At 47.6% G+C, this 24,349-nt stretch overlaps 1 protein-coding gene and 1 long non-coding RNA gene across 5 annotated transcripts in view; one reads left to right on the forward strand and one right to left on the reverse strand.

The window, feature by feature from the left end:
• The window catches only part of LOC135906229 (cubilin-like), a 255,316-nt gene that overhangs the window by 61,871 nt on the left and 169,096 nt on the right, over window positions 1-24,349 (reverse strand). The window contains exon 1 of one of the 4 annotated variants that reach the window (XM_070539153.1): window positions 20,288-20,361. The exons of the other annotated variants lie outside the window; for them this stretch is intronic. The gene's annotated coding sequence lies outside the window, so the exon portion shown is untranslated. Of the gene's footprint in view, window positions 1-20,287; window positions 20,362-24,349 lie in introns of those variants that run through there. 4 annotated transcript variants of the gene reach the window in all.
• Window positions 16,523-24,349, forward strand: part of LOC135906328 (uncharacterized) — a 9,192-nt gene continuing 1,365 nt past the window's right edge. The window contains exon 1 of the long non-coding RNA XR_010565699.1: window positions 16,523-16,926. This is a non-coding gene — a long non-coding RNA (uncharacterized lncRNA). The remainder of the gene's footprint in view (window positions 16,927-24,349) is intronic.

Consider the following 24,349-nt stretch of genomic DNA (forward strand, 5'->3'; position numbering starts at 1 on the left):
CTCTGTTCTAGTGCGCAACACTTGCGTAGAACATGATATCAGTGCCAGAAATATAAAGAACATGCCTCTGGTGCATCCTGCCAGTCGGGGTGACCACCATAATACCCTCAGTCATCGTCAATTCCTGAGTCAGCCCACCTCCAGTGCTTTGCAATATACAATGTTCGTATAAAATTCTGCGTGATCTCCAACCATCGCAAAACACTGTAGGTGTTACTATTTACGAGGGCAGGGCAACTTACGACCTATGCATATTATGAACAGCTAGCATCACTGTTTTTTATACCAATTAATTATTTTTTTTGTCTCTTTCTGCACGTTCGCTTCATAGTTTGCATTGGGAAGGCTACCAAGCAATACCCATCTGCCCTGCACTTACAACCATTTAGAAGCGTATCGGTTATTCGTCTCGCTAGGTAATTCTTCGCATTCAGCTTCTGTAATATATCTATCATATTAATTAATTAATTAATGAACAAGCTACAATTAATCATGTTACCAAAATTAAATACCGATTTTTGGGAGTGTGCTGCACATTTTTATACCATTTTCTCTTGAACTGAGCTTAGCCCTGAAGTTAGGGTATAGATGTGTTACTAGTGTTTTAGAAGATTTAAAAAAATCATGATGGTCAGTTAGTTTATGATGACTTATATAAATTTATGTATTTTTCTTGGCGTTCCACCTTTGGTGTATGCGTCTTGTGCACTGATCTATTTAATTTGGTTTGACTTCTAATGCACGTGTTCAGTTGCTAAAATTTAGGTCAGTAATGATTGTATGTAGCAGGTAGAAACGAAGGCAGGGAGTAAAATTAGAATACCTAAATACTGTTTCGTCCAGACAAACACTGACGTTTATAACGTTTCTTGCGATTAAACCAAAGCAAGAGAAGCGCCTGCTCAAAGAGAAAGTACTGTTACGCATAACTGGAACGAAAGTGGGGGTGTTACAACATGTACGTATCATTGCGAAATCCAGAAGAATTATGGCAGAAATGTGTCATAGTGTGTAAATGCGGCAGCCGAAAACGCGAAAGAACGTGGTTTCAAAAACTGAATGCCTTGCTATGCAGAACAAGACACTCCTGTTTGTCTGCTATAATTTTCGTCCGTGTCTCAACAACTGCGCTGCCTTTAGAACAACAATGAACACCAGCTAGCCCACCAACACCTCCCGAAGTATGTATCGCGAGTTAAACATGACACGGAGCTGCGCATATTGCAAGATCGCGCGCGGTTGTGTAAGAGACGGCGTAGTTTAGCTCATCAGCAGCATCAGAAAAAACAAAGAGAGAGAGAGAGAGAGAGAGAGAGAGAGAGAGAGAGTAACAACACAACCGAAAAGTGTCCGCAGCCGCCTATGAATGGAGCTCAAGAAGCACCAGTCTAATAACGACTACAGCGTAATTGGCGCAGCATAAACTCGAAAGCCATCTGACAACCGAGTCCCGAAAGGAGGCAGCCTGGCTTTCATCGCGCCAAGAGCAAACATTCCAGGCGTCTGTGAGAGGAAGCCCGTTTTTCATCAACTCGAAATAGAAGCGAGCGCGGCTGCGTGTTGCGCAACTTTGGTCTTGGACTGTTTCCGCCGTTCTTGAAGACCACAGAAATCTTGACGGTAAGTGTCTTTCTTTTTCAAGCAAGCCCGAAGCACAAGGTCATTTTGTAGATACGCAGGCACCAGAGCGCACTGCATTGCACAGAGGGTCTGACGACACAGAGTAACGCAATGGGCTTTAATTTTTTTTTTCACGCTCTTTCTCTCATAGCCCTTTCCTCTTTGCGGTTTTCGCTCGCCCGACGAGGAGGGAAATGCATTGCATCGCTTCTTTTGAAGCGCTGTGTTCGATTGAAGTACAAGACTTAATCACCGCGATCATTGTAATCACAATCACTGTCAACATCATTATTATCATTATATTGACGGCCTCTATTACGTCCGCGTCACGTTTTCATTGAATTTATTAAGTTAGAGTAAGTCTGGCAGACGCTGTCAAATCATGCGCCTGCCAGACTTAGTCCAGGGGTACTAGACTTAGTACCAGGGGTCCTTAGTAAATCAGCGAGGTACTCGCCTGAGCATACGCCCAGTACGTCACTCCACCTGATGCGGGCGGCATATAAAAAAGCGTATTCCTGCATAGTGCGTACGGACACAACATACAGTGTGCTTCAGCGAACGCTTTCGAAAATTCTTAAACATTGCTTGTGGTAGATAGCACAATTATAGTTCATGAGGTGGTCTATTCGAAGCGTCGGACACTGCCTGCGCAAAAAATTAGAACGCATAATCGACTAATTAACAAAAACTCGCTAATTCGTTTTTTAACTAATTACCTTATGACCAATATTGCATTTTCCAAATTCTAGCCGTGGAGTTCGCAAGGCGGATCCGCTTGGAGCAAATTCTCAGGATGACACCAGTTTCGAGACATTAATTCCGGAACTTTGCGGAGAAATTAATTGGAGTTTCAGTTATTTTTGTGCTTGAATGCATAAAACGACGTTTCGATAATGAAGTAACTGAAGTCATGAAGCTTTGTGTTGTTAAATTAGGAACACAGAGCAAATTTTAACGAAACGAGTTGAATTCCGATGTGAATGACACGTTGTTAGGAGTCTTACGACTTTCACAACAAACGTCTACTGCAGGCCACTATTTAATCGAACAATAACAAAAGAATATCAAGAACTTTAAGAAAAATGAAGCATTTTTGTTACATCTCTGTAACTCCGCGACAGTAACAGGTATGATTCTATGAGTATCTACATGTGCTAGAGAGAGTCCACAGCGCCGAGGACTGACATATGCCACTGTACAGGATCCAACTCTCTGGTTCAGAGGGCTTTGCAAAACTCATGTAACAGAAACTTCGCAAATTCACTTAAACTGTAAGCTCCACTATTTTGTCTTTATGTGTTTCATACACACTATCAGGACTGTTACGTTTAGCTTACTTTTTCTTTAACAAGGGTCGTTGTAAAAATAAATAATAAATAAAGGCGCAGACAGGTACATGAATTCGGAAAGCAGGATTATAGCATACGTACATTTCAACGCCTGCAAGCAGGGCCGTTTCATACGGCAGCCTGCTGCGTGAGTGACTCGAACACGCGAGAAGACCGAGGGGCCAAATTTTTGTTAATCATGTCATAAGAAGCCAACAAACAATGCCATCAAGGACAACACAGGGGAAATTATTTGTACTTACTAACTGTATTAAAGAAATGATAAATTAATGAAAATGAAAGTGGATGAAAAAACTTGCCGCAGGTGGAGAACGATCACACGTCATTACTTTACGCGTGCGACGCTCTTACCAACTGAGCAACCGTGGCGCTGTTTTCCCATCCACTTTCTTGGGTATTTGTGTTTTACTTCTATAACTAACCCTGGGAGTATTAGCCAGCACCACCACTCACAAATAACCTCGAGCGCACGAGGTGATTTATGTACTACGGTGACCTTTTACTCAAAGCCTCGGGAAAGAAGGGGCCGTCGCTTATTCGTTTCCGGTGCTTCCCGAGAGCATAGCTTTTTTCTTTTCTTTTTTTCAAATTTATGGTTTGCGAGAGTGATCTATGTCGCGCGTTCCGTTCAGAGACAATAATGACGCGAATCTGAGGCATAACTAAGCCTCGAGTGTCTGCGTATCACTGCAGCCTAAATCGATATCAATGTTGGCGAGAACAGGTGCCCAAGTAAGGTTTTCGTTTAGATGGCAAGGAACGGGGGCAAGGTCGCGAAGCGGGTTCACCCCCCGCGGTTATAGCCCAGTAGCTATGGCCAGGGTCCGCAATGGCGTTGCGCTGCCGAGTTTGAAGTCGCAGGTTCGGTACCGACCGTGGCGGCCGCATCTTTATGGGGGCTAATTGCAAGTACACTACTGTACTTGGATTTATGTGCGCGTCAAGGACCCCAGGTGGCTGCAATTACACCGGAATCCTCCGATGGGGCGTACACGATAATCAGATTGTGCTTCTAGCACGTAGTACACCAGAAATAATTTAGGTTTTAAATTAATAAAAATAAAACAAGGATATTGGCGTCGTGTGTGTGTTGTGTCCTAGTCGGTTTCTTAAGCTACCACTCGCAAAATGTTGTTGTAACACGGCCCTTCAATACTCAGAAGGATTGACAACTAGGAGAGTAAGTACGTCGTGACGAAATCAACGGGAAAGATCCGACGCAAAGCGGAGGAAACCCAACACAGAGAAGCGTCTGTCTAGTGGTTCTCCTCCGCTTCCCGTTCGGTCTTGCGCTCTGGTTTCCTCTTAACGCTACATCACTCACATTGTGTGCGTATCATGTTGACGATATGCGCCATTTTTCTACGCATTCGGGTTTCTTAACGCCCGAACACCTTGCCGGGAGCACGCTTGTGCCTGTTTTGCTTTTACCGGCAGGCAGCCGACGCCAGACCTAGTTTGCCTCCTCCCACAGCAATGGTGGATGCTCTACCATCTGTGGTTCAGAAGATGGGCACCCCAGCAGACCACGCCAATAAATTTCTATAAAGCCCCCTTTCGAGATCAGAACCACCCACAGACAGCCGAGCACCAGACCGGGGCACATCTCAGCCCATTAAAACCGGTGGGTTTCAGAGGCACCGAAACCAGAATACAGCAGTACTTCCCGCATGCGAGGCATATTTCCTTCCACAAGGCCACTGGTGCGCACGAGGCCTTGGCGGTACACCCGTCACTGTTGCACAAAATTCGAAGGACGGATCGTCCATCAGAAAACAAGCATGCACAAGGATTTTGGAAAAATTACACGTGCTAAAAATAGCATGAAACCACGTAGTATAGAGAGAGATAGATTGATAGAAAGAGAAGCTTAATGATTAAGAGACGCACAGAGGTCGGCCTGGAGCGTGTTCCTCTAGCCAGTTATTCAGTCCTGGGGAAAGGAGAAGTTGAAAGAGGGCACGAGAGAATGAATGAATGCTGGGGTTTTAGGTGCCAAAACCACGATTAGATTATAAGTCACGCAGCGGGGCACTTCGAATTAATTTTGACCATTATGGGATCTTTAACGTGTCCCCAATGCACAGGACACGGGCGTTTTTGCTTTTCGCCCCCATCAAAATGCAGCCGCCGCGGCTGGGATTTGAACCCGCGGCCTCATGCTTAGCAGCGCACGAGGTCGGGCAAGAGAGAGGAGCAAGATGTGTGACGATGACGACAGAGTGAAGAGGCAAAACGCATAATTACCAGCTTTGCTAACAGCTTAGGGTCCAGACCCATGATATGGTATAGTAACATCAAGTTATTCAATAACGTGCTAAATTTGACCGGTTAGTACATGCCTCTAGAAAATGAGTAACATTTCTGAACAACGGGACATGTCTGAGATACGCTCCGTTGTTAGCTACAGAAGATTAAGTTGTAGCTAACAAAGAAGCGAGACTAGCACCGGCTGATGAGAAAGAAGAATGAGGGACTCTAGCCGCGCGCTTGTGAAAGCGCGAGTCAAAGAAAAAAAAACGCTATTTTCATTATACGGCTGTTCAGAAATCGAGTGACTTCCGCATAATATTCTCCCACTACTTCATTTTGATAACGCGCATAAGAGTCGAACACAACTTTGGCCGCGCAAATGACTGTTTTTATACGACGAGCAAGACAGTCAATCGTGCAGCTCGTTTGATTCTGATTTTATTCGTTCGAACTGCAGAAAGAAGAAGAAGAAAAAAAAACTCATAATGCACAAAGTTCTGCTTCCATTTGTTCCTCTGCAGAACGGCGGTTTAAATTCGTGTTCTACCCGCGTCGTGTTTTTGTATACCGCGACAAAATCACTTTGCCCGGCTGTTCCTCCGTGACCTAAACGACTCCCGGTGGGGATAATGCATTGACTCCGCTGGGACCTCGGTTCCATCGCAGTAGTGAATATTCGCATCGTGACGCGTTGGCTGCAAATCTGCGCTGTACCTTCATTTTTCATTCTTTGTTGTTTCTTTTTTGTTGTTTTTGCCAATTCCTTTTGAGTCCTCAATATTTTCATTTCTCTCTTCTTTCGCCTTTCCGCGCGCCTAAGCGGCAAATGGTCTGAACTCCTCAGTAGCGCTAGAGAGGTGTGGGAGATAGAAAAAAAGATGCACGTGAAGAAAGGAAAGCTCGGCTCCATTGTGAAGAGATGTGGTACAGTGTAAACAAAGCTGTACAGCGCGATATGTAATATTTTCCGGGAGTGCTAAGCCTGAAACGAGGCCTTCGCAGGCGTGCAGTCGAGAACCGCCATAATGGCCGGAGAAAACATCTGTCTCGACCCACTCTTGTATGTAAATACGAAACTATTGTGCTGCCGAAAAGTTGGAGACTGCACTTGAAAGCTGCACCTCCTCTATATATCCCACTCCTAAAGCAACTCGCCAATAACAGTGCTGAAAAAGAAAAAGAGAAGAAAGAGAGCGGAGAGGAAAACGAAATTCAACGAAATGTGATACGCGATTTCAAGCTGGTGGGAAACAAAATGGTACGTTATAGGGCTGCCATGGTGCGATGCCCCGTTATTCGTGCCATACAGTGCACTAAGAGACATTGGACAACCGGCCACGTTTTGAACAAAACATGTCAGGACAATGGTCACAACAGACGCATGCGCTAAAGACAGCCAGAGCGCTAGACCTGCCGTGGGCTGCAGGCCTGCAAGATACTCGTATATAGGCTGTGAAAGTGACGTGTGCCGTCTCAAAATTTTGTACGCCCATTTTCATTTGCTTATATTTACATTTATCCCTTTCATTATCTTTCAATCCCTATTCCCTCATGCAATGTAGCAAATTGCACTTTTTTTCTAGTTAACCTCCCTGCCTATTTCTCTGCTTCTGTCTCTATTGCCATACAATACATTCTCCGCATTGTCGTGATTAGCGTAAGCCTTCGCTGAGATTGGAAGTGTTTAGTTGATGGTAAGAGGCGTCTCTTGTACATGCCTTTGTAGCGCTTAATTTATTTGCGCATTTATGCAGTGATAACCTGCTTCATGTTATGGTTGCACTCTGGCTTCCAGGGTAAGACCTCGTCTCTGGCTTGAGACGGCGGCGCCCGTTTTTGTTGAAACGGCGCACGGGGAGGGGGGAGTGTTCTGCGGACCGCCAGCTTACCTGCCGCTGACGTGACTTGCGTCGCGCAGGCGGGAGGGCAGCAGTTGCTGTCTACGTCACGAGAAGGGGAAAAGAAAAGAGAGAGAGAAAGGGCTCGAAGTTTGAATTCAGCCGGATTGCGTCGTCCGATTGGTTGTGCTGCGACGCTAATACAGACACGCCAGCGGCAAATTTATCGAGATACAAGTTTCAATTTTCGTTGCGAGCTTTTGGGAATTACTGCAATTCGTGCAAAAAAAAACAACAAAACAACAACATGAAAACACTTGGTTGCGAACACAAGCAGCATCGCTTTGCCGAGTGTACCACCGCTAGTACATTCCGCTAAATTATTTAGACAAATAAACAACTAAACTGAAACACTCACACAGTCAGTAAATCAATAAGTCGCGCCTGCTACATTAGAATACGTCTTGTTGACGTGAAATTAAGGAAACACCGAAACAAGTTCAACTAACTAACTAACTAACTAACTAACTAACTAACTAACTAACTAACTAACTAACTAACTAACTAACTAACTAACTAACTAACTAACTAACTAACTAACTAACTAACTAACTAACTAACTAACTAACTAACTAACTAACTAACTAACCAGCTAACTAACTAACTAACTAACTAACTCGAAAAATGACTCAACCATTGAATCACGCCTGCGACAGTTGGAAATAATCTTGCGGCGTGAAAAAAAAGAAAAACGCACACGCAAGCCAAGAGACAAAAAACTATAACAGTTTCGCATAAAATAAAGAAGAAATAATCAAGCCGACCGCCAGATCCGCAACGTTCGGATTGCCGGGGTAGATACGAGGAACCGCAGCGAGGGCGACTGGCCACCCAAGCAATCTCGAGCGCGCTATTATAGTGCCAGCATTTTATTTCTAAAGAAGCGAGCGTGTTTGTCCCCACTTGCACTGCGATTAAAATGAGTCTCGGCGACTTCCGCTAAGTCGAGCGCGGGAAACAGAAAAGGAGAGAGCGAGGAACGAGAACGAGGTGATTTCCGCCCTCACAGCGTGCCACGGCGAAGCAGATGCGAGAAGCCGTACAGCAAACGAGGGGAGCGCTAGGAAGAAAGGAGCGCCTCCTCTTTTCCACCCAACTTCCAAGGAGGCGCTGAATTTCGAGGCCCTTGGCTTGGGTCTCTGCAGCTTCACTCGGCTTCTCTATCGACCCGTCGCAGCCTGCCTACCTCGGAAGCTACCGTATGTAAGCATGTAAGACTGGCACTTGATGTGGAGTCCTTGAGAACGTGCCACATGCCTACGAGGAGCTTTGGCCGCGCAGCAATCAATCACAATAAGACTGTGAGCGAAGGCAGAAATTTTCAAAAGTTACAGCCAAAATAAATACATTGGTATAGAATCGGTAGGCGGTCGTAAAGAAAAAACCCTTTGGCGAAAATGAAACATAGCTTTCAAATAAAAAAAAATTAATTTCTTCTTGCCACTTTTCTTCTTTCACAGTGACAGTTATTACGGGTAATTCGTCGAGTTCGCGTGGATTTTCTCGGAAGTATCCTCACTATGTTTCCTTGGCAGAAGAAAGTTTCAGAAATTTAAAACGAAACCGAAAGCTGACATTCACTCGAAACTGGCGCAAAACTACAAAAAAAGATCTGTACGTGTTCTTCACAGTTATAACTACATCCGATGGCACTGCTTTTCTTTCAATGACACCGCCCACTTTAAAAAAAACATGACAAGGTGGAGGTTTGAAACGAGTCAAGCTTACGGCAACTAGCCGACTCAGCGAACGCTGTGCGTATGTCGGCAAGTATGCCGACTATATGCCTATAGAAGCAGCTCTGAAACACAGCGTAACGCATTGCGACTGTAAAAGGAAATATGCGAGAACTAATCGACCCCACCAGAACTGTTAAGTATTCTTTCTCGCTATCATCACCACCTGCCCTGGTGATACGTTGGCGAGTCAACTTCGGTGAAAGCTTATGGCAAATATTTGAGCTCATAAACGGGAGTGCAGGCCTTGCTGGAGCATGGGCGTTGTGTACGAGTAGACACGGTCTAGCAGGTCTTCTACATTAGACAAGGCGCGTTCTGCACGTCGGCCGGGTGCCGCTGTTGGATGCATCCACACACGTCGACAGCCGGGCGGAAGCGTAAAAGAAAGTACGGGCAGCGGACGTGAGAATAAAACTAGTGGCAGGCGGAGAGCAAGAACATGAATGAATGAATGAATGAATGAATGAATGAATGAATGAATGAATGAATGAATGAATGAATGAATGAATGAATGAATGAATGCGTGTGCGTTGTTTAGTGGCGCAAAATAAGAACGTGAAAGTAACGAGGACAACAAGCAGTGAAACGCGCAAGAAACTGAACAAAGTAGGCGTGAACATGAAATGAAAGCGATCAACGGAAATAGTAAAAAGGAAAATCCAGTGGTCGACTGGAGCGTAAAACAATACGACGCGCTGTGCGGTGTTCATCCTTCTGATATGCGTTTACTGGATGCAAGCATGTTTTCTCGGTTGCTCCAAGGCACGAGCTTTGGGACGGGCACGTTGTGTGCCGTGTGCACATAGGTGAATGCGTGCCTGCTGGGAAAGCGAGGGATTGCGTAGTGACGCTTCCAGGCTTTTGTGCGTAACACTGCGCGGAAGTGGCAACTTGCTCACTCAGGATCTGTCTTGTTACTTTTTGCACTCGCGCGTTTCTCGCGTATTGTGCGCCTTAGATGCGGGCATAGAAGGAGGCAAGCAGACGCATGCGCGAAAGCGCGCATGCCTGAATAGAAGCAGGTATACATTCACACAAATAGAGACACATAAGTGTCTCTATTTCGCACATACCTCACACATACCTCGGCAGAGATGTTTACTGACAGACATGTAGACGCAGTGCACGAGCAAATGTACGCGTACGCGAAAACACACACACACACACACACACACACACACACACACACACACACACACACACACACACACACACACACACACACACACACACACACACACACACACACACACACACAAACACACACACACACACACACGCACGCACGCACGCACACACGCACGCACGCACACACACACACACACGCACGCATATATATATATATATATATATATATATATATATATATATATATATATATATATATATATATATATATATATATATACGCACACAATAACACGTGCGTGCGCTCACGACTTGGTTTGGTCCTTCCTTCTTTTCGATCGAATGCGCACGTCGGTGGCAGTGGACGCTTGACCAGTTCGGCTTATTGATCCCGGTTGAATGTCCTCGCCGTCGTCCTTTTAGAGCCGCCGGCGACCAGAGCGAGATAAGGAAACAGCCACACGCGCGTGGCCAACGGGAGAGGGAGGAAAGCACCCGGCCGATGCTCCGCTCACTGTCTCAGCGCGCCGGTAACACGCAACGGCTCGAGCGGAAGTTCCCAAAACCCTGTGGCCGGATCGCATTAAGAGGTTCGGTTAGGTTAGGTGCGGTGAAGCCGAAACAAGAAACGGAATCGACAGCTGTCCGGGCTCGCCGCGGGTAAGTAAAGACACGAAAAAACGACCAAGAGTTACAGCGTAGCTGTAGGAACTCAGCAGCGAGAAGTGAACGTGTTGATCGCGCGGTTGATGCCATCACAGGCACCAAACCACACGCACGCACACAAAAACAAAAAAGAAATGAAGAAGAACGAAGCTGCAAGTGTTAACGCCAACTTGGACTTGGTACACATACTGAAAGGTTATCCTTTTGGCTAGCCAAGACTTGGATTGCCAAGCTTTTTGCGAAAGCAACAAGATGCAGGGAAATCAACCGTCCTCACAGCCCGAAGAAAAGGTAAAGCAGTGAGGAGCTGCTAGAGTGGCTTCGGTGGTTATGGAGCAGGAGATGCGAGTTGAATAATCCACGAGTCGAAGCGAGCACGCGACGCCATGTGTGAATCCGAAACGAGGCTTTCCGACCTTATTGAACAACAACCCGAGTGTTGCGAGTTAGCATCACTGCTACCACTGATCTACTCGCAAATATCGTACGCGCACTACGCTTGCGCTGTGGTTCATGTTATATCTTCACGGAAGGACGCCGCGAGACAATGCGCCCACTAATGAAACCCTCTTAAGAAAGGAAGAAAAAAAACTCTCTAAGGAATTTCCAAGCCAGCTCCGAATTATTGTTAATAAACGCTGAACCGATTTCAATAAGATGTGTTGCAATAAACACAGAAAGCTCAAAAATACCGACTGTGATTTCATGTGTGAGGTTACACCGTAAACGAAATTATTACTTTTTTTACGATATCTCTCGATAGCGACGAGCGACAGAACCCGTAGAGAACACCACGGGCTTGCGAGCCAATGAGAAAGGATGAAAAAAAAAAGAATGTGAACAGCTACCAAATACGGCCCCAGAAAACCAACGCTTTGTGTACGACGGCGCACGTCATCCACGGTAAGTCTTTGTTTTTTTCTTCTGCGTCATTTAAAAGCACGACGAGTCTCAACTTATACGAAAATAAGCAGACATAACACGCTGTAATTGATGAAGTTCAAGTTGTTTTCAGATCTGAGACGATTAAAGAGTATGTGAGAACCGTCTTAGTTGTGGGGACCGTGGATTAAAATTTGACCAGGCGGCCTCCTCATGCGGCACCTGTGCGTGAGCACACGAACTTTTGTGTGTTCCGCTGCACCGGAGTGCGACCTTAGCGGCGAATAATCGAAATCGCCGCGAAATCGCGCTCAGGAACAAAATTTCATCCCCACCAAAATCAAATTTTCTTGAAAACGCAATGTGCCGTAGTTGAGAAAAGTTTAGCGTTCTCGGGATTAGCGAAAATATTGTATATTCCGCGAAACCAGGACACATGGATTCGAATTCAATGCTTCCGTGTGTAGTAGTTTTCTCGCTGCCTTCGTATACACTGACACACGAAATTGAGAGGTGTGCGAATATTAGCACTTCCGTAAGTCGAATGTTCCGTGCTATTGGACTCGTATTATTCGATTCGAGAATTCACAGCTTTACGTTGTTAACCATTCATTTCTTTCGAATTTATAAGGGGTAGAAACACTCGTCGGAGTCTCGAGGGAGAAAAAAAAGACTGTTTAGAATGATTCTTCCCCAGGAAAGCTGCGACTGTCGCGCAGGGGCAGCAATTACTCAACGAGCGCAACTGTTTCCAGTCGTTCAATAAGAATGTGGCTCGCTTTTAGGCCGCATATACACCTATTCGCTCCGATTTATTATTTGGTCAGCGTTATCATCTTTGTGTGCTTTTAAAACGTTGTGCGTTGCTTTAGTATCACAATTCTCTCCTTGAACGAACGCAACACTGTACGTGAACAATGGTAACATACTATGCCCTTGTTTTATTAATGTGGTTGCCGTGTTGTACCAAATATTTAAAACAGTTGTTTACAATTCACAAGCTTCTCAGTTATTCGGACGTCTCGTTTCGAATGGTATTACGAACGGGTCCCGATGCATTTATGCCCGATTTCTGCTTTTATTAAACGGACTTCGCGCGAGCTTCGTATATGATGTCGATTTTTTTAATTGTTTAATAACTCTACACCGATGGTAATGTTGATGTCGCTACACTAATGCGAAAACATTCGTTATCTTAGTCCATGCTCGGGGGTTGTGTTTCTCGAATATTTATATCCGATTAGATTTAGAAGTCTTTTCTGTTCCCAGACGCTTAATTAGGTTGTACGCAACACGCGTTAACACAGCAGAAATTCGCATTTGTCGGGGAACTCGTGTCTCGTAATATCTTGTGGCTGACTGTAACTTAGCGGAAAGCGTTTACTTTACTTTGTGTTTTTTTTTTGACAAGAAAGAAGTTCGAAATTATGTGCGACATCGTTTCGATGATGACATCATCTTCGTAAGGAAAAAAAAAAGAAGAAGAGCGCCACGCAGAACAGTTTACCAAGCCCAATTCCAAGGCTGCCGCTACTCGATGGTGAAAGCTGAAGCGAACGAAGATGTATAGCTGTCGTTTTGCTCGGAGCTTGGTGGTTGAACGCGTAAATTGAACATGGGCGCCGATTGCAAGAACGCGCGACGTCCCAATCCGAGCGTCGGGTCTGCCAGCAAAGCGGCGAGACTCATTCCGTCAGAAGAATGTTCCCGTTAACTGCAACCGGGGAACCTCTCGTCATCACGTCGTCGAAAACACGAAAACGGCGTTTAAAGATCCTCCACGTCCGCGCAGTTTTCTCGAAGTGCTCCTACTAGAAATCGTTGAGAGCCTGACACTTGAGAAACGAGGGGGGGGGGGGGGGGGGCGCAACAGACGGACGCCCTCACCCGCCACTCTACTACGCTGCCATGAAGAGAGTGATGGCGGAGGTGCTTCGCAGAGCCTCAATAATACTGCGCAGTGCTGGATAGGCTACAAAGTTTCACATTCAACATCTCACAGCGCGCGAAAAAAAAAAAAGAAGTACACACTAAACATGATGGTGACACACGATGGGGAGGAGGAGGAGAAGGAGGAGGAGGAGGAGCGTTTCTAGTGTAGGCGCATCTTGCCTTGCAAAAGCTGCCGGCAATTGCTCCAGCCCTGTGCCGCTCATCGAGGGCGGTAGGGATTGGAGGCTGCCACAACACGCACAGGGAATACTCTCGGCGAACGCGGAATTCAGCCGGGACGCAACATGGCTGCGCGCCATGCATCTCACTTTGCCACTGCTATAGCCCGCCCGCACACCCTCACCATTCGCACACGAGTTCTTTATCGCGGAGGAATTTGAGGAGGAGCCTCCCTCGAACCTAGCTGTCATCTGTGCGCTGACGAAGTCCACCATCTCACGAGTCTTATTACATCAGACGTGAACCACTCACGTATACAGCCACTGCTCCGCAAGATGGAATCCTCGCCGAAATGATTTAGCCGTTGAAGACATACGGATGGGCGAACATTCCAAATCCCAGGTCTGAATTGACTACGTCGATCTTTCCACTGTGGTTCTGACCCTTAGAATTTACACTTAGACAGGGCCGTGTAAGGTATATTAACCCGGTATATTAACACGGTATATTAACACGGTATATTATGTACGAATATTAACCAATGCGAGCGCACCACTATTGGGAACATACACCTGACAAACACTGATTTCTGCACACGTTCGCGCTTCGACTACAGCTATGATTTGATGTAAGGCCCTTCGTGCCTTGCGTGCCTTGCCTTGCCCTTCTCCATGACGCATTCATATCGACGGAATCTGTGCGAGGCTGCAGTCGACTTGCGCAGGTCGACGTCGCTTGCGTGTTGCGTGGCCCTTTACGAAACGTGCGCACACAGTTATGATGAGTTCTGTGTCTGAATGGCCGACGCAGTTTGCAGCTTCCGCGACACTGCGTTCTTCTGCCAGGGCGAACTGCGAGTGGCCTGGCACTAAGAGGACGAAGAGCTACACGTCGGCAGTGTAGTTCGATCGACTGTGGTGCAATCGAAAATGGCCTTTGCTGAAAGCGGCGGTGCCACACACGGAGAGAACACTCCTTCTAGGTTCATGCTGCGCGGCCGAATCGATCGATTTGCTCGTCGCGGTCCGAGTCTCTCTAATCGGGGTGCCTGGACGTGCTTCTTGGCTACACGGCGGGTCGCCCCACGGTTTTATCCGCCTGGCGAAGCGCTGATAGCTGCTCTTCGCAATTCCGGGGGCACAGCCCCTGTCGGACAGAGAGCCGAAGATAAGCTCTTGCATCGACGTGACTTTCTCGCTACATTAGACGGTTCATCTGGCCCCATTTCAGTGTGCGCTATTATTCGAATAGATCGCTCGTTCGGGTAATGTTGCTGCGGCGTTTGGCTTCTGTCCGTTTCACTCACTCACTCACTCACTCACTCACTCACTCACTCACTCACTCACTCACTCACTCACTCACTCACTCACTCACTCACTCACTCACTCACTCACTCACTCACTCACTCACTCACTCACTCACTCACTCACTCACTCACTCACTCACTCACTCACTCACTCACTCACTCACTCACTCACTCACTCACTCACTCACTCACTCACTCACTCACTCACTCACTCACTCACTCACTCACTCACTCACTCACTCACTCACTCACTCACTCACTCACTCACTCACTCACTCACTCACTCACTCACTCACTCACTCACTCACTCACTCACTCACTCACTCACTCACTCACTCACTCACTCACTCACTCACTCACTCACTCACTCACTCACTCACTCACTCACTCACTCACTCACTCACTCACTCACTCACTCACTCACTCACTCACTCACTCACTCACTCACTCACTCACTCACTCACTCACTCACTCACTCACTCACTCACTCACTCACTCACTCACTCACTCACTCACTCACTCACTCACTCACTCACTCACTCACTCACTCACTCACTCACTCACTCACTCACTCACTCACTCACTCACTCACTCACTCACTCACTCACTGTTTTCGCAATGCTGGATGGGCTTTTGCCAATGGCACAATGAAGTAAAACGTCATGCAAACGTGTGCACCGAGGTACTCTGTTGAACAATGACGCAGCGACAACGAGAGCACGAAAACAGCGGCTATTCACCGGTCGTCAAAGAGCCACGTTGTGAGTCGCACAAAATGTAGAAATGGCGCGAGAGAGAAAGAGCAATGCAAATAACTTTGTAGAATGAGATGGAGGGCGAAACGATGCAATTCACCTAAAGCCTACTTTAAAGAACCTCGCGATTTTACGATGTGAAATGCTCTGACGCGTCGTTTGCAGTGTTAGATTCGTTTCAGATGTTCGCATTTAGAGCGACCACCACTCTTCCGTTAGTGAGCCTGCTTTCCAGCTGAAACGCCAACATATAAAGTGTCGTCCACTATTCGGGGAAACAGACGAAAGTTCAGAATGAAGGCCCACGGAATTAGATTTTCTCAATAATGCATAACAATGTCAGATGCCTTATGGGTGACAACTCCCCCCCACCCCCCTCCCTTTACTAAGAATGGATGTTGAAGTTATGTCGTACCGAGTGATTCATTTATGAATAAACAATCCAGCACATCCTACTGCCGCGCTGCCGTTGCTAAGACGCCGCACAAGTGCGAAAATTCTCATCAAGTCCGAACACGCAGAAACTGTTTTCGCGGCAGCTGTGACCAATATCGCAGGTAATTCGCAACACGTGAAACAGATTTACCGCGTTGAGACAAGCTTCTTGCTCATGCGTAAGTGTGGTTCCACGGTGGACACAGCGCAAGTACGGGGACAGAAAAAGGAAGGGGGGGGGGGGGAGGGCGATCTGCAGCACCCTATTGCATGACGGTGCTTGTGTTGTCAGATACCCTTACCGCTCCCCCGTGTCGTCTGCAACTTAGAACGTAGAGTTCAGAAGTAGCGCGCGCGCGCGTGTGCTCGTTGGTAGAAGCGCTGTAAGCTGGAGCGCTACGCGGACTAGACTATCAAATTTCACCGTGTTTACAAACCTGCCATCCTGGCATCTCTGATTGGCCCACAGCACCACTAAGGCCTCTGTGATTAGCTCAAAACGCCAGCGCGGCAAACGTTTCTTTTTTTTTTTATTCCAGCGCGCGCGTTGACGTTCTAGCTCCGATGTGTTGCCGAGAGAAGAAACCGTGGAAGCAGCACGGTTACCCCTCCCGAAGCCATCGGAAACCCTGGCGCCGACGTTGGTGTGTGAGAGCGAAACGAAATGTCCCGGGCTCGACTCGACGACACCGGCGTGCGGCGAACGTCAGCATTCTGGAGCGGCTCGTTTGCACAGCGGCGGCGGCGGCGACGACGCCTTGTTTGCCGATCCCATCAGCCGTGAGTCGATGCTGGCGGACGTCGGCGAAATGCGATGCGCTCGCGTCAAGCTGCACGACAGCTTCAGGCCGCGCGACCGAAGCTTCTTGCTCTTTTTTTTTTCTCTCTCTCGGTTTCGTCGCGTCCAATTGCTCGGATTCCCGAGCTGCGTTTGCTTTTTTTTTGTTGTTGTTGTAACGCGCCTCACCGCTCTCGTTTTGCCGCTTTTTTGCGAAGCCCACGCGGCGTGCCCGAGGTTCAGCGCGGTGGCTCTCGGGGGAGTGAACAGCGGCGCATAATCAGCGGCTGCGCGAATTGATTGGCTTTGCTATTCGTTGAGTCTGCTTCGCTTTGCGGCTTGCTTTATTAGTGCTCATTGGTCGTTGGCGCGTTCATCTCTTTCCCTTTGTCGTATGGCCGCGGTGAGCTCGCTTTTCGAAAGAATGCAGAGAAAAAGTTAAGCACTGCAAATGGTGTGGCGAACTGGAGGCTCGGTTTATTAGTTCGTATACAGCACGTTGTGCTTTCCCGGTTGTTTTTTTTTATGTACTCGCTATATAACGAGTTCATTTGAAAGAGAAGCGTTTTGACATAATAGGAGGTTCTGTCCTTCTAATTCATTTCTTTTCGGATGATAGTGTTTTATTGAATAGCTTTTTCTAAGTGCGTACTTATTCTGCAAAAACACGTTCGAAGAAAAGTTATGATCTGTACACAAATGTACAGAGTTGTGGTTGCTATGTCTGCTCAAGCTATTGTAAGCAGCTTTTCTTTCTTGATCACCCGCACCATTGCCTTTGTTGGTGTTCGCTGCAAATAGATTCAAATTCAATTCAATTAAGGTCAGTTGCAAACTACGGTCATAATGAATACACTGTTGTCAGGAGCGCAAATATGCACCATGATTCAGGTATCTAGCAAAAGAGGCATATTTTTCGCTGGTGAATGTCTTGGCTGCGGCTAACAGTCTTATCGGGTGCGAGTACCGAACAAATATCACTATCCCTCGCTTGGTTTTGATGAATTACAGCATAGTTATAGGAGTTGAGGTCACTGAGATGTCTGAATGTTCTACAAGAGACGATTGCTATAGCCCCTTGCCGGCGTGCCGTACAAACGGTAAGCGATACCCATCGATGGATGCCATCGTCCGTTCATCACAACATCAATGGATCAAAATTTCGTCTTTACCTGATCTCTGCAAGCGGAATGTTGACCCCACAATATAATTCAAAATGTATTACAGCAATAAAAAAATCACGGGTTCGTTTCATTGCTTTTGGTCGAAATGATTCCTCTCCCCCCGTCACACCACTCCCACGCTTTCCTGCCCATTTGTTGCTGCTCTGGCTAGACTTGAAAATATTTCGCATCCAAGGCGTGCATTGATCATCCGGAGTTGAAGCGTTTGATCGTTCAAATACTCAAAAACAAAAGAAATGTCGTATTACATAGATCTTGTACATTTAGCAATGAAAGGTACGTAACTGGCCACATATCCTCAAAAACTGGATGACTCAACAATAGCCGAATTTACGTCAACGATGTTCTAAAAAACACGGCTTCATTACTCAAACTGCGGTGCGTTATAGAGCCATTATCTGACAGATTATATACGTAAGCCTTGGCTTGGCATTGAGAAACCTTTACGTTACTACGTCATACATTCGCACACTGCTACGCATCTTATACTTAACCTGTGACAGGACGTGGATTAATGAACCTGCGCCGAACAGGGGTGCGGTAGCGAGATGCAGATAAAGGGGCAGCCACTTGGAAAGCCTAGCGACACGACTGAACATGAACAAAATTGCTGCACAAAACCCGCGTTGCCATCATCATACCGTTGGCACCATACGCTGCTTTTCTTTCTCGTTTTCGTGTTCTTCTTTCCTCTCGATCGCTTCTTGAAGAACGCTTTCAGTTATCTTTTGGAGCTGTCCTGCAGCGCCTGCCGTGCCGGTTCTCATCCTTGCGCGTCCCATTCTCTTTAGCTGATTTTCCTGCCATTGCAGACCGCGACAAGTGACGTACAGGGTGGGTGTCATAGCATACATTTCGCCATGAGCGCTTCACCGCGACTCGCAATTCATTCTCATCTTTTTTTTTTTCTGTTTCATTCGAAGCGTGGTTTCTCCGAAGCGAAAGCAACTTTTCTCGCGTTCACCAAATTCACCACTTTCTAGAATCCCATTTAGCCTCGAACGGACGGAATGCGGGTTTGCTCTGTCAGGTACCCGAGGCGCGATAGCGCGAGAAGCTTTGTCGTTATTTATTGGATGACGAGATCCCAGGGGGGATGTCATATGGAGGCTCCAGGACGATCTTGCGTAGCTGCGCTACTTCTTATTGCCGCGTGAAAAGCGGCGAAAACGCGGCATCCACTTCATTTTTGTGCGTCAACACTACTAAAAAGAAGAAGAAAAGGCGAAGGAAAAGAAAGAGCCCAGAAGAGACAGGATGACGAGAACCAAGTGGATGCTTTCACCGCAGCGCTCGGCCGCAAAGTAAAGAAAGCGTCGCGTTACCCAGGGAATAAAAGCGATCGAGCTGGCGGCTCGGTACACAACCTCTGAGGCTCATCCCTCAGGGAGCAGCTGCTCCCGGCACGGATAAGCAAACAACGGTGCATGAGACCCGAACACGAGGGGCACCCAGCGAGGCGGCGTTGTGCAACACTTGTGGTTCATGCATTGTCTCGCTAAAAGCGTGCAGCAGAGCGGATGTCGGTGTTAGTTAAACCGTTGAATACGGCGCCTCTAAGATATCGTAGATCCAACATAAATCTCAACATACTATCTCATTTGGCTCAGCGGCTACGGACCTCTGCTGCTTAGCACTAGGTGGCGGCATCAATCCTCGGCCACGGAGGACGCAATTCCAAACGCAAGTGAATTTAAAAACTGTCGTTGACGCACATTAAAGCAGGCGTGAAAACCTGCTTCAGTCTATGTTTCCGAGTTAGAGATGGACCAAAGTCAGCCCAAAGCCTTCCACTGAGATGCGTTACATGCGGTTCGAAGTGCAGTGCGATACTACACGTCTGCGGCGTCGAATGCAAAAAAGTGAAAACAAAGAAATGTCTGCGTTTGCGACAGGCGTTGCAGGGACACCTTGAAAAGAAAAAAAAAATAGCACTCCGACACCGTCTACTGCTGGCAGCTTCACGCGCGCAAGCGAATTCACAGCCGTGAAAATGTGACCGTTCGCCGAAGCAGCAGCGCCAACGGTAGAGTGGTAGCGGTACGTTAAAACATTATTGAGAGCTTTTTGCATACGGCTGCCATCGGCGGAGTCACTCGAGCGACTCGCGCCCCCTAAATTTCGTCTTCCCCGCATGGCTCTCAACCCGTCTGCGTTCAGGCTTTCTCGTATGACTCACGCGATGCGATGGTCGGGAGTCGATGTCGTAGCACCCAGTTGCGACGAGCGATGTCGTGAGTATTCCGATTTTTACGCTCCTTACTCTTCCTTGTACCCGCCGTGGTTGCTTAGTGGCCATGGTGTTGGGCTGCTAACCACGAGGTGGCGGGATCGAATCCCGGCCACGGCGATCGCATTTCGATGGGGCCGAAATGTGAAAACACCCGTGTACTTGGATTTAGGTGCAAGAGAAAGAACCCCTGGTGGTGGAAATTATTACGGAGTCCCCCAATACGCCGTGCCTCATAATCTAATTGCGGTTTTGACACGTAAAATCCCTGTTTTCTGTTCTGTCAATTTTCCTGCAATCGCGCGCTACGCAATACCGCCGTTATGAATAAACTTGAAATTGTGTTATCTTCCGCCGGCGTTTGTTGCGAAGTTCATTGGCGGTCGGTAGCTGGGCTCCGGCCGCGCATGCGTGTTCTGGTTTTGGGCGTTTTGTTTCAGTGACACACAACACTCTCACTTATTAACCCTGCGTCCGAAAAAAAGTATTTGTTCATGCGCATTTCTGCATTACTCAGAAAGGCCGCTGTATCTTCTGGCCATGAAGCGCGTTTCCGAAAAAGAGCGGTGAGATATAATCATACATTCACTCAAGGGATATTCGCCGCGCTCCACAGGGCATCATAGTGACGAGGCTGCTGAAAACGGTGAATAGGATTATTCAAGGATTAATGAAGGAAGGCCGCATTCTTGACGCGTCACGTGGGCGTCTGCCAAGAGCCACGCGCGCTCGTAGTAGCTCAGTCGGCTCAGTCGTGTAGAACCCATGTCAATCTGCGACGGAAGCGCGGCAGCTGCTGCATGTAGGCGCCTCCAACGTTACCATACAGCGAAGCCTCAGGAGTGCTGGCCAGCGAAGCGCTATGACTGAGCAAAGGCACAGTCCTCGCTGCTGCGAACGAGGCCTCACGACTGCGATTCGCCAAGGCGCACGTTCCGCGGTCTTTCCAGAACTGAGGTCGAGCGGTATTCTCCGAAGAGTCCACTTTCTTAACCCGTCAATAGGTGAGGGTGTGGACACGAAGGAGGCACGGTAGGGACGCTTTCTAGGCACACTTTATTCTGTATTTAGGGATGAATTTAATGTATAATTCATGTACCGCTACGAACTAGTCAACGAGAAAGCAATTATCACCGGAGGACACACTTGCGTGAAACGTGCGGGGCGCAGTACCTTCACTGCATTGTTCGCCCACTTCACAGCGCTACTGCGGCGAAATCATAGATGATATATTGTTTTCTCATGCGACATACTAAAGCTGTTCCACGACGGGAGGGAGATCAGATATTAGGCGAAGTCGCAAGTCAGGATCCGGTGAGCACAATCGGGAATTGGCGAATTACGACAAATTCCTTTGTCGAAATGTAACTCAACGAGGAGGTGAGCAAAGCTGCTGCGCTCCATCGGTTCACGACAGCGGTGTACATAGGTACGCTGTGATATTGTTGGTGCGTTGAACGCGCTGCTTCATTCGCGCTGTGGTTACTGCCAATTTCGAAGTGGTTGGGCAGTCGTATAAATATATTGCCGTGTCCCTTCCGAGAGGATTGGTGGTGAGAGTTATTAACTTCGCATACGAGCTGCTTCTGACTGACAAGCGTGATGCATGACAAGCTGCCGAGTTTGTAGGGCGAACTCTATACATACGTAGGTTCGTGCTTAACTAAGCTGCGCTGCACATGTGCAGTGCTCAGTGATTGAAACGAGATACTAGGAGCGCGCTGCTGCCGACGGTTCTTGCGCCAGCGCTGGACGCTGCGGACACCGCGCTGATCAATTCTGGTATAGAACGAAAGCGAAAGCCTTTTTTGACGTATCTGGTCCCTCAGCGATAACACAGCGCCCTACGATGGCACAAGAAGCGTGGGCTGCCATGTGGTCCGAGTGTCGCGTTTTTATTACTGAGCACGGTAGCTGCCTACCTGGCTGCTGAAACGTAGCACGCTCAAAGATGCCATGCAGCTGGGGCGGTAATGGTAGAAAGGTAGTGGCACGCTGCGATTCCCTTCCAATAGTGTGCTAGGTCTTTCTCGTCAGGTCCGTGACTCTCTGGCCAGAAAAGGAAACCGGATATTTTACGTTCTGGTTAACTTTATTGCCATTACCCTTTCTTTCCTTCCTATCTTTGTCTGGTAATCGCATTCCGTGCTCTCTGCGTGAGTATGCGCAGTGACGCCAGCGCAATCGCCCGCACGCAGGCGCGGGAAGACGTCGGTGGAGGCTCGCGCTGCGAACAAAAGCCAAGCCCATCTTTCGGCCGGCCCCGCTCGACGCGCACCAGCTCTGTTTTCCGGGGCGTCTCGGACAGACACCACCCGCCTTCCCCCCTTTCCCCCTTCTTCCGCCAGCCCACCGCACACCAGAGAGCGCACCGTGATCGATACCAGCCTGCTAAAGATATCTTTTCCGGATGACAAATTTCCGAAAGGGAATGCCGCTTCGCCGACGCCCCTCGCGGTGCGCCCTCATGTTTCCTCCTCGCCACTCGCCTTCCCCATTTCCCCATTCTCGCCTCGCTCGGCGCGGGACGCGAAGGCGATGCACTCTGCCGCGTCGTGGCGCACATAAACACCATGCTTCTTTTTTCGCCGGCGCGAAATGCCTGAGTCGTTTCCTCCCTCCAATCGGGACAGCTAGGGATGGCGGGTTAGGAAGGCGCGAAAAAGGATGTGGGGGGAAAGGTGGGTGAAAGTAGAGTATAGGAGGTAAGTTATATAGAGTGACCAAAGAAATAGAGATTTGTTTCCGAGTAGGGGGGAAAAATGATTCGACGCGCCAGGCGAAAGATTTGCGCGGAGCCGACCATCTTCCCTGTTGCGTCACAGAGTTCGCTATATGGGGCACTGGAATTGAGTCCCTTCCGGTCATCCGATGGTGTCGCGGTAACCTTTCCGCCTGCTTTTCTTCGCAGTATCTTGCTTATTTATTGCTGTATTAGACTCAAAAGTGCGGCGTTGCTCCATATTGTGCTCTGTTTCGGAGGTGGTGATGCGCGGGGCCCGCAATTTTCTGTTCACATAGTGGTGTCACTCAAATGATGAAAATACTGTAATGTTTGCAGTAAAAAAAAATGAATCATGGTACGTAATATGGCGTGAAATAGAGATCTATTGCATGAAAAATTGGGTCTATTGAAATTCTAGTCTATCTATGACACATGTAAGAAAAAAATGGGGAAGAATATAAAAACGACGTTAGCATTATCACAGGCATTACAACTGAGAGCACGAGAGTCCCGGCATTGTGGCAGGCGACGTTGTTCAGGTTTTTCTGACAATCAACGCTTGTCTCCAGAATGCCTCCCGTTCCTATAGCTTCTGAGTAGGAAAGAAACAGTACGTTTCAACAATCCCCTATTTGGTATGACTAATGATTACGACGCTGCTACCTTATGTCAGTTATGCATACTATCCCGCTCAGTATGAGCTACAACGCGCGGCTGCTTTGCCACACACTTCCGCGTTGTACCTCAAACTGAGCACGACAGTACCTTCCTCTTCCAGAACTTTATTTATTCAATTATTATTTCATCCACTCGTTTTTTAAATTTTCTTTTACGCTAGAAAAACTGTAGTTAAAGATACAAGACAGAAGCATCAGTTGAACTTTCCCAAAAACGACTTGTAAAACGTAAGCACGCTGCCTTTCTCTTCTGAGGGGGGGGGGGGGAGGGGGGAGGAGGGGGAGTATCATTTTATCTGAGTGAACATCTCAAGCAAATGGACGCTAGGTGTACTTCTCAATCAGAAACTGACACGATTCCTGCCCGAGTTGGCTAACAATTCCTTAGATGTGACATCATCACTCTATATTCACCAGCCTGTATGACTGCTGTGACTGAATGAGTGATGAACCCTTGTGTGCGTAACTTCTTTCTTTCTTCTCCTCTTTCAATCCTCTTTCCCCCTTCCCCAGTGCAGGGTAGCCTACTAGGCCTAGCCTGGTTAACATCCCTTCCTTTCCCTTATGACTTCTCTCTGCCTCTCTAGAGTGTTAATCTTACAAACGCTG

Source organism: Dermacentor albipictus, chromosome 5, assembly GCF_038994185.2.
Source record: "Dermacentor albipictus isolate Rhodes 1998 colony chromosome 5, USDA_Dalb.pri_finalv2, whole genome shotgun sequence".
Lineage (NCBI taxonomy): Eukaryota > Metazoa > Arthropoda > Arachnida > Ixodida > Ixodidae > Dermacentor > Dermacentor albipictus.